This window comes from Zosterops lateralis, assembly GCF_965231275.1.
Source record: "Zosterops lateralis genome assembly, chromosome: 24".
NCBI classification, from domain to species: Eukaryota; Metazoa; Chordata; class Aves; order Passeriformes; family Zosteropidae; genus Zosterops; species Zosterops lateralis.
Window position 1 is genome coordinate 2,935,909 of NC_139784.1, and position 11,359 is coordinate 2,947,267.

The following is an 11,359-nucleotide window of genomic DNA, read 5'->3' on the forward strand; positions in this document are numbered from 1 at the left end:
CATGGAGTTCTGGCAGAGCACCATGTGGCTTTCACCTCAGTTCCTCAGCAGTGGCATAGGGCTGATGGGGAAAGGCTGTAAAATCAGAGCCCCTTGATGAAACTTCCAGCCGTAGCCTGGGATGGACAAAATGTTAGACCTGAGGGATCTCTTGAGCTGACTGCAAGGCAGACAACACGCCAAATGAAAAGCCTAATGCACCTCTCTTTACCCAAGAGACCCCTCAGGATGCTCCTGTCAAATCAGACACATAAATCTTTGTGGATGTGTCTGACAACTTTTTATTAGCTGAGCCCTTCCTGGCAAGGAAGGCTGCTGGAGGATTCCAATCAGTTCCATGATTTTACTTGAAATCAAATTGCTCATGTGAGTTAAGTCCTGACATTGGTTTTTGAGATCATCCTTGTTTTTCCACATATGATTTGTGATTGAGATAAACAAATTGTCATTAAAAAAAGAATTCATCATGCCACAATGATTTGTTGGCTTCTAAATTTTTTTGACACCTATAGCTTTCATGTAAGACAGCTGGGTGTGAGTTTAAGCAATCTTCTTTCCTTACTAGTACCTCTATTGGCAAAGAATAACTACAGAAAAGACAGTAAATGTCAACGTTACAAATTAGTCACAGATGGAGTATATGTGAATTTTTGGTCACTCAGCACTTGGGCAAGCCTGCAGTAAAATCAGCCCTGTCCAAACCATGCTTTTCTTTACAGACATGCCAAACACTTCTGTGCCTCAAGTCATTGTGATGAAATCAAAGAAATTGGAAGAAGGTGGCAGCTCTGGGAAAGCAGCTTGTTTGGCAAGGAACTTCCTGACAAAGAACATCAGCTTGGAGATGCCCTCTGAGGAGGTTGTATATAAACAGAGCACATCCATTCTGACATCAGAGGGGTTGTACAATGCAATCAAAGTGGTCAAGGTGACAAAAGGCACAGAGGTGACCTGCATGGCCAAATTCGACAACAGCACGATAACAACAGAGCCAGGTACAGTTTGGTGGCACAGCTGTCACTTCTTTCTGGAGACAGTGGCCTGTGGGCCTTTGTGTTCTCCTTCTGGACACCACTGCCCTGGGCAGCCAGCAGAAATGACAAAGACATTTGGTATTTCAGCAGGGAGAGCTGAAAGATGTTTCAAAGCACCTGAAAAAAATGGGTTCAACTATTTAATTACTTGGAGAGACCTTATTTTGCAAAGAAGAGCAAAGGCACAATCTATTTGTTCCAAATGTGAATTTCCTTATGACTAAATATCTTACCTTGTAGCAGCAAAGCTGCTGCAGCACAAGCTGGAACAGCCTTTCTAAAACCTAAAAAAAGCTAAAGATCGGGTGCGTTGTGAGGGTTTTTTAACGAAATAAATCGTTGTAAATTGTTGGTCAGTTTTCGTAGTCTTGAAGGTCATTCAAATGGTAAAACCAAACCAATGCAGGAATGCTTCTGTTTCCTGCAACTCCATGGAGAAATTGTGTCCTTAAAGTAATTTTGGAATTAATGAGTAAGATCACCTGAGCCCCAACTTTCCCCGAGCTACTACAGAAAATGTCACATGAACATTTCTTTGAATCCTACAAAAAACATGAATATAGTTTAAAATGGCTTTTCTTTATCATTCCACAGATGAGGAGGCTGAAGAACCAGTAACAGGGGCCAGTGCCAGGGTTTGCAACAGCACAGACCCCTCAGCACAAGGTGAGTTACCCAAACAGGCTGTGAAGTTACATTGCTCTTTGGGGGATAAAGACATGGAAATGGATTTTCTCCAGAGGAGAAGAATTAGAACACAACACATTCAGCAGACACAAGCTGCTGTTCCAAGGCAGCTCCTGCAGTTACACACAAGCCCCAGGAAGCAAAAAGCAATGCAGACAGACCCTGGGCTCTCTCCCGTTGTTGCCATGTTCTCTATCGTCTGTTCCTTTGCTGCTCTTCCTTTTCCTTAAACTGTCTCCTGTGGATTTTCCCACTTTCTGCCAAGATCACAACATCAAAACCCTGGCCGTGATCTCTCCCCTCATTTTTGGTCAATTGAGCAGATCCTGAAGAGCAGAGAGTGAACATGCTGTCCATGGCTGTGCTGGGTTTGAGAGTCCTGCTGGCAAAGAGCATCGCCGTCAATACCCTCATGAGTATCAAGTTGTTTCTTTTCTGAGGTAAGGGAGCACACTGCTATCAAACAGTGGTTCAAAGGACCAATTTCATTAAATGTAGTTTAAATCCCCTTTTGTTCTTCCAGACATGGGGAATGAAGCCAAGAGGAACCCGAAGAAAGGCAGGAAAGAAGGTGAACCAGCAGCACTAGGGCCTTAAACAAGCAGGGCCAGAGCTGCTGACAGAGACCAGCCAGGACACAAGGCAGCACCTTCCCCTGAAGACATTGAATACTGCTCACTCCCGCCTGGCCAGCTGATTTACACTGAAGAGTTTGAAGTGCTTTTGCTGTTTCCTCTTCTCTGAGGACAGAGGAGAGTCGATTTTTCCTTTTCCTCCTGCTAAGCAGATCTCCCCACTCTTCTGGCATTTGCACACAAGTGTCCAACCTGCTTCAATAGCACTGAAAACTCCAATGCTTCCTCTAGATACATGGCCATTGAAAAACACCTTTCCCAGGCATGTTGTGTTACTGCCTGGAGAACTGGAGTATTACTGCTGAGGGAATTCAAGCCCAGTAGTTGCCATATAGCTCTCAGATTTAGATAGCTCCAATAGCTTTGGGTTAGATTTAATAACAATAATTGTGTATTGCAGATGAGAAGAGCTGTGTAGGATCTGAAGTGATTCAATTCAACCACACAATGTTCAGTTCTTTATTTAGCCTCTATTTCTTCTGCCAAATATAGCTCATGTGCATTTTGGGTTCCTGTAGTAGGGATGAAAATAAAGTTGTACTTGGCCAAAATGCTGTGGGTGTTCTGTGCTCTTTTTTCTCAAGCTGGGATAGTGATTGCTGAAATCCAACTCCCCTAAAGCTCCCAGGGATTAGAAACACAGCTTTGATAAGAGAGATTTCCTGCTGGCTGAATTTGTCTTTTCCAGACTCAGTGCAGGGAATTGTCTCTCTGGCACATTCAGAAGCCTCAGTGAGGAGAGTCCTTGCTGAAGGCATAAGGCAGGAAAATGTTCATATCAGCAGAGAAGAAACCCTGCTGTTGGTTTGCACTCAGTGATAGGAGGAAGACGCCACCAAAAAATAATATCAAGTGGTTTGATGGAGTGATAGTTCCCATGGCAACTTGGTTCTTACCTAAGAGAGCCCAGCACACACGGTCCCCAGCTCATGGCCCTCTCACAAGCTACAGGCAGGATGCTGTGGTCACCATTTCTGACTCACTTACACCAGGCAGGATTAACCCTGCCCTGCTTTTGAGAAAACAAGTTAACCACATCCTGAGGGGAAAGAAGGCTTTTCTCCCCCTGGCTGAGTTCCTGCTGGTTTCAAGAGAGCCTCTGCAGAGGACACAGCAAGGTGTGCTGCATTCAGCTTGGTCAGGTCAGACCCTCAGGCCCTGCAGACCCCCAGAGAAGACCCTGAGCCCTTGCAGAAGCTGTGTGGAATTTACATGGCAAATGCAAGTCCAGTAAAATGCTCATTCAATGCATTCTACCACCATAACATAAGCATAAATTTTTATCCTGATTTTCCAATGATACCCAGAACCCTTTTCTCAAGCACTTCACACCTTTTCCCAGTCTCTCAGGCAGATTCATATTTTGAGAATACTCCCTTAGGTAAAATGACTGGAATCAGATGGACAGGAGGGAAAGGTCAATGATGAAGTGCTGTTAGGATCCCTTAGTCATAAAGTCTTGATGAAGTCTGGGACTACGATTGGATCCAGCCCCACCTCCTCTGAGAAAGAGTTTAGAAAGCAGAGGGCTCCTTTCTGTACCTCATGACTCAATGGGAGGGACTTCCCTTTACAGCTCTACCCCTTTCCTGCCCCCGGTCTCTGCATCAATCTTTCCAAATTAATTCTAATTCAATGTTCCTGTCCCTGATTCATTCATGGAGTAAAGCTGCAGAGTGAGCATTGCTGCTGGACTGTGCACACTTGGGCAAATCTGTATTAAAGCTGCTTTTGCTGACACCTCTGACAGTGAGTGTTTCACTGACTTAAAGCCCTCATTTCATGACGGGGTCCCAGATTGCCCCCACTGAGCTGTGGCTTTTCACTTTGCATTGGCAATGCAGGCCATGCATCTAAAGAAAGCTGGAAAATGGAATTGTTTCCAGACCAATAGTAAGATTGTGTTAGGGTGGTTAATTCTACAGAAAAGGACAGAATCTGCAGCTTTGCCAGCTGCCATCAGCTGAGGAATGTTATGTAGAGAACCTGTGCTGCACATTGAAATACCCTCCCTTAAAAGAAGCACATTTGCATTTGACCCACTCCAGTCCCTGGAGATATTCAAAGCCACCTGGACACTGTCCTTGGCAAACAGCTCCAGACAATCCTGTTAGAGCAGGGGAGACCCCGTCACCTCCAGACATCCATTTCAAACCGCAGTCATTCTGTATTGCTGTTATACCATTCTCATACTTTTGGAAATTATAAGAAGTTTAAAATTTCTTTATATACCTTTAGTCAGGGGATTTGTTCACCTTGGCCGAGGGGGAAAGGAACTGAAGTTTCTTTTCAAAGGTCTCTTTTAGCATTCAAGGCCTGATGAGCTTAACATCCCAGGACACTGGGAGTAGCAAAAAAGGTACATAAAAGATAATGACCATTAACACACATCAGCTCCAAACATCACCCCTGGCATGGTCAGAGACACCTGGTTTGGGAAACGATCAATAAGAGCACAAAGAACGAGAATCTCATTATCATGGAAGGTGAAGGGATCAATAGGAAACCAAACACTACAAACTGTGTAACCTGGGATCAATGAACATTGAACCAATGAATTTCCCTGGGTTTTGACTGTATAAGTACAAGGAAAATCTCCTGAAAACCACATGTGATAGAAGGATTTTCTCTGCACAACCTGGGCAATGTTTGGATGAAATTATTTCTGTTGCACATCTTGGCCAGAATGAAGTAATGCTTTCATTCTCTAACACTAAAAAATGCTGTTGGGGAGTTTTTGCTTTTCCTCTAGTTTCAGGGACAAGACCAGCCACAATGTGAACTTGAATAAAACTTTTGAAGTCATTTCAGGAAAATTTTCACCTCTAGCACATCGTATTTATTTTTCCTCCCCTTTGGTGAGCCTCAAACATAAGAGTGTGGTATCTGACATCTGTCCTGCTGAGCAAGTCAAAATGCTGAGAGCTCTCTCCAGTGGCAGACAACATTAAAAGCATCCTGAAAGAATAAACCTCTTTCCAAGACGTTACACAGGAAAGCATCGTGAAGAACTCCATGAGAATGGGCAATATGAAATAGCTTTTTGTACTGCTGAATCCTTCTGTTTTCTTATACAGCATTAAAAATACAATGTAATAATCATGTTCCTGCATCTGCTGGGCATAGTCTTACCTGTTTTGTACCCTGAAATACTAAAATGTTCCTGGTAAAATTAGATCGACTGATGTAAACTGAACTTCTTTCTCTGATCTCTCCTGCTACCTTCTGGCCAAAGTGTTTATCGTTCTCACAACATTTTCAATTTCATGAAATCCAATAAATAGCTCAAACAGGGAAAACCCACAAAAATCCAACCAACCAAGGAAACCACCCAAAGCCCTCAAGAAGTGTTGTGTTTGCACATGCCACAAATTAAACTTCTTTGCTCTTCATTGGCATTCTGCCCCTGCCAGCAGGTGCCGCTGGAAACTATTGTTAAGTGACACAGAGGCTTTGGAAAGTCCAGCATCAGGAAGATGAAAGAGCTGAAGAACTGAAGGTAGATTCAGAGAAGCTTCATTTGAATGTTCAAACTAAAGCAGGGTTAGAGCTGGAAATGATTTGTAACAGAAGAAATGGAGTAGAATCAGAGGACTTGTAGCACTGCTTTTTAAATTCCATAGAAATCTCCATCCCAAATACTGCAGGAGTCCTACACTTGGGCTTCCTGCCCGGGTTCTGTAGAGATCAGGCTAAATCTCTTAGTAAGTCCCCATTCCTGACTTGTGATCACAATGGTGTTTTCTTTCAGAATTTGCCTTGGATTCACAGGTGAGAAACTGTGGTTTTGCTGAATTCTGGGACAAGCCTTTCTCCTTGCCAAATGTCAGGAAATACTGGAGGGAAGGAGAATGCTGGTAATGAAAAGTTGTTGGTTGAAAATGACAGGAGAAAACCCAAGGCACAGCCAAGTGAGCACCACAATGTGGTGGTAATTCAGCTAGAGAGTTGGTTTGATCAGGATCTGATTCAGGATGCAGTGAGTGATGTTTGCCCTGACTGGGTGTAGGAAGGAGAACTCTGTGGGGTTGCATTCATGACATCTTCATTACTGCATTTCGGAAAACCTCCCATAAGCAAGTCATCCACTTAAATCTGAGCAGAAGAACTCAGGAGATGCAACAGAGAGCTGAAATGGGCATGTCCATCACAGAAACTCATTAGGAGGATGGCTAATTATGTGACTGCAAGGGCAATGTCTCTTTCTTTCTCTCCCTCATGTATCAGTCAGCAGATATGGTCTGAACTGAATATTGGGAACCTGATCTTCCCCTGCAAAACTGCTCAGGACAGGGGAGTGCAGTGCTCCTGGGAATGTCTGTCTTTCCAAAGCACAGCTTTGAAAATCGATATCAAATCTGGGATTTCTCTAGGGAGAGCCTTAGATGATTCCTGGCTATGCCAAATCTTCCCACAATCAGGGCACTTCCTCTTTTGTGACCTGTATTGAAACATAACCAGCAAGGAGACAGAGTAGAGACAACCCAGCCCTCATTAAGTGGCCATCTCCAACAGGCATTTTTCACATACAGTTTTACAGTCTCTGGCCATGGTGTTCCACCTGCTTGGGAGCACTGCTAGATCATCCTTGAGAGAATCCCTTCTGTTCACACTTGACAGGAGTCACCTCCAGAGGCTGAGAGTTTCTGTCCTCTTCCCAATCCCCTTGTCAATGCCCCCAGCCCTGCACAATATCATCATGAGGAGCACCTACAGGAACAGACACAGGGTGAAGTACCACAGCCACAGGAACAGCCCAAGCAGCATTGTCACCTGTGGCCCCACACCTGATACAACTCATGCTTAGATCAGATTTGTGTCCCACCCACTCTGGGCAGATCTGTTCTTATCTCAACCCTTCATGCCCCACACTGGATGCCAAATAAGGCTGTTGTGGTTTGAGAATGGTATTTCCCAATTAAGTGTTGCCACTGACCCACTCCAAACAAAGTCTGAGGATCTTGCAGAGGGTCACAAAAAGTGTTAATATGGACAGGGCTTAAACGAAAGATGGGAACCTCACCGGGTGACAGACATCCCGAGGAGAGCCCCAAGAGCTTCAAATTGTGCTCCTCTTGCCCCACCCCTCCCCCTCAGTGCTGTCACAGACAGAGGGAGGGACCAGGAGGGACTGGGCCTGAGTGCAGTGCCAGAGGCACAGGCAGGGCAGGTGTGGGCAGAGCTGTTGTGCAGGCAGAGAGAAGGTGGAGAGAGGCCAGAGAGAGCGGGCCTGGCCATGTGGAGTGCCCTGTGCGTGGGCTTCTTGCCCATTGTAGGTAAGTGAAGGCAAGGGCTGCTGGCCCCAGGAGCTGAGCCTTGTGGCCCTGTGCTCTGCAGGGCTCTGGGCAGCTGTGCTGAGCGCTTGCAGCCGCTCCTGTTCCCCGCCTCCAGCTGCCCAGCCATGCCTGTGGAGCACGGGGAGAGCAGCCCTGCTCCTCTCCTGCCTCTGAGCTCGGCACCTCCATCCAAGCTGCCTCCTCTGCAGCCTGGGCACACGCAGCCCACCTCCCTGCTGCACTCCCATCTTGGGGCCCAGCGCTTTGCCCTGCCACTGGACACTCTGCTCCTGGGCCACTGCGGCCCCTGTGGCACACACCAGCTGGAGGATGGCAGCACAGGGACCAAGCCCCATTGCGTGGGACAGGCTTTGTCTTTGCTGGCCTCATCTAGAGCCGTTTCAGGGACAGGAGAGTGGCTTCCTCACCATTGTGTCTTGACAAGGACAAAGGGATATGTTCCCCCATGGTGCAATCCCGCATGGTTCTTTGGGGAAAATCAGACAAAGGTTCTGGTCTGACAGGAAAAAAGGAGGGAGGGAAATGTGTAGTCTCCTTCCTTGTGAGCCTTGAGAGCTGCTACCAGCTGTGCCCATCTGTGTCAGCTGGCTTCAAAGAGGAGGATTTTGTCTTCCCACTGGTCCAGTGCCATTCCAAAGCCCCACCAGCATTGCTATGACCTTTGGTTAATCTTGGAGTGATCATGGCTTGTTCTTGCTCTCTGCAGCAGTCACTGGGCAGGTGTCCTTGGAGCAGCACCCCAGGGAAGTGACTGTGCGAGAGGGAAATGAAATCACATTTGAATGCACCATGAGGGAAGGTTATATGAGGAACTACTTAATGTTGTGGTACCGTCAGGTCTCACAGGGTGCTCCAGAATGGATTTGGAGTGGCCGTTACAACTACAGAGAAGGTTTCCAAGATCGCTTTAAAGGATCACTTGATGAATCCGAGAACAGATTCACACTGCAGATCCTTGCAGCAAAGCAAGGGGATGCAGCAACTTATTACTGTGGAGCAAGAATCACCCTGGAGCAGCTCTGCAACAGAGTGAACCAAAAACCAACAGATGGGGAAGACAGATCTCTCAGCATTTATTTCTAGCAGCTGCACCCAGGGGCACTTCTCAGGCAATGGCAGGTGCAGGAAACATCCCTCTGGCTTGGTGGCAATAAAAGGCAGTGGCAGGAAGGTGTCGTAGAAGGGCTGGTCCCATTGATGGTGCAGGAGGATCTGTTCTCGAACTGCAGAGGCTGTTTCGGGAAGTGCAGGTTTAGTGCACATGTCCTGGGATTCTGTCCAGCACAGCCTCATTTTGCCTCTGTGCCTTGCCTTTCCTTCCAGCCCTCTTTCCTCAGGGACTCTCAGCCTTGACTTGGGAAGTGGGAATTGTACTTAGACACATTTACAACCTCCAACAAGGAGACAAATTTTCTCGCTGAGTGAGGAGAGAGTGGATGTTCTGCATTCTTCATCCATTTGTGCTTTCAGCAATGATTTCCCTGTGAACCTTCTTGACAAAGTCTTTTATTGTGGACTACAGAAGGGCTCCCTGACATGGATTGTGCAAGGGAACATTTTCCTTGTTGCAGCCTCTCCCCCTGGGATCTGGGATACAGAATTCTTGAAGGCTGATCTGGCTACTGAAGCCTGAGGTGAATAAAGCATTCAGGAACATCAGCCCTGTCCCATGTCCTGTGTCACCTGGTCCCCATCCCATTCAGCAGTGGGACCACCTTTCCCCAGCCTCCTTTGTCCATGCAGCCTCCTGGCATGTTGACCTGACTCCTTGCTCACTGGGGAGGAATCGTCTTCAGCTCAGCACTGCTGACACTGGGGACTGCTGTGTCCCCTGCTGGGCTCCCAGGCGTGGGAAGGACCTGGACAGAGGGAAACAAATGCAGTGAAGGGCGATGAAGACAAGGAAGAGAACAGCTGACATATAAGGAGAGCCTGGGAGATCTGGGTTCTCCATTTATCATGGAGAAGAAAATGTTGAGGGGGATCTGACACTGTGTTGAAATACCTGAGACACTGAAAGTTCCATTCTTGAGGACATTCAGAACTGAACAGGACAAGGTTCTGGGCACCTACTGCCCGTGGCCCCATCAGGCAGCTCAGCCCCACACAGCTGCTCACCCAGTCACCCTCACTGACATGGAGAGAGAAACAAAACGGTGGACTGGGGAAATGTGTGTTGTGATAAAGAGAGTTGAATAATTAAAGTAAAATTAAGAAACCAAAGAACATCAAGACTGAAATCCTGACTTTCCACTGGCACAGAGGAGCAGCAAATCTGGCTCCTCCTCCGCTTCACTTTCCTTATGCCCCTTCTGGCTCTCCAGAAAGAACAGCATCAGGTCTGATGGCCAGACAGAGCCTTTATGAGGGAGTTTGGGGACCGGGACCTGTGTCTGCAGCCTCACAGAACAACAACACACCCTAAGTTGTGACACGAGAACACACACCACCAAGACAGCAAACAACAGAAATACAGAAAACAAACCCATGCTGAATAGCTCTCCTCACTCCTCTCTGTATATCTCATTTACCCACTCCAAATCTCTTTTCTGTCATTTGCAGTTTTCCCTGTGCCTTTCCAGCTTTGAAATTTGCAGCCTGAGCAGGACACAGGGTTGTCCTCAAAACCCATATAGCACAACTTATTTCTGGAAGTCCTCAGTGAAAAAAGCTGAAAAAGGTAAGAGCTAATGCAATATTCTCCTGCTTACAAGAAGAAGCAGTGCCTGAGATATTGTGCTCTTTCCTCAGGGCTGCTTGGTCCTGATCACCCACCTCTAGACAGCTCTTCCCAGCTCAGAGTGCCCCATGACAAGAGAAAATCAGTAGATGATTTCTCCTTCAATAAAACCAGACACTGAACGAAGTCCAGAAGTAGAATCAGCCAGAATCCAAGACTAATTCCAGTGTCTGCATGGGGCCTGAGTTCCAAAGAATGAACTTTCCTGCACCACTGTCCACTTGTTTGCACCACCAGCACAGGACCAGGGTGTAGGGATCCAGTACAGGACAAGTATTCAGGGATTATGTGAGCCAGAGGTGCTGATCAGGCACAGATCTGAGCTGCTTTTCTCTGTACCAGGATCTGCCATGGACTAGGTGAGAGCACACCGTAGGCAAAGTATAAACAATAAATTCCCTTTGTGATTCCCTTCTCAGCCTCCTTGTGTCCCTGCTCAGGTGACAAACAACTGACTGAGGTGGCAAAGTCAGTTTTCTCCCTGGGCCACATCAGCTGCACAGACATGAGTGTGCCTGAGAGCCTTTCACAGGGTCACAGGAGTGACTTTTGAAGGTGCCTCACTTCTACAAAGAGGACTTCAGAGCAACATGGGGAAAGACTATTTTACACAGCCTGCAGTGACTGGACAAAGGGTAAGAGGTTGAAACAAAAAGGTAGATGCAAAAAAGAAATTGTTTAAATTTCGGGTGATGACAAAGATGGTGCTGAGAAATTGTATCTGCTCCAAACCTGAAAAGAGACTGGGCAGGGCTTGAGCAGCCTGATCAACTTGCAGACATCTGTGATCATAGCAGGAGGGCTGGACTAGATGGCCTTTAAATTTCACTTCCAGCCCTAACTATTCTGTGGTTTAAACCTCTCTGTATTTCTATCCCTTGATGAGGGAACATCTCCCCCGCCCCAACCTCAGGTTTCCTCTTCTCCACGGAAAACAGTCCCAGCCCTCTGAGCCTTTCCTCACGC

The 11,359-nt window shown here is 46.7% G+C and overlaps 1 gene segment (V, D, J or C); it reads left to right on the forward strand.

The window, feature by feature from the left end:
- LOC310918618 (T cell receptor delta constant-like) overlaps window positions 1-11,359 on the forward strand; it is a 36,493-nt gene that overhangs the window by 2,016 nt on the left and 23,118 nt on the right. The window contains exons 2-4 of the C gene segment in view: window positions 720-995; window positions 1,629-1,700; window positions 2,045-2,161.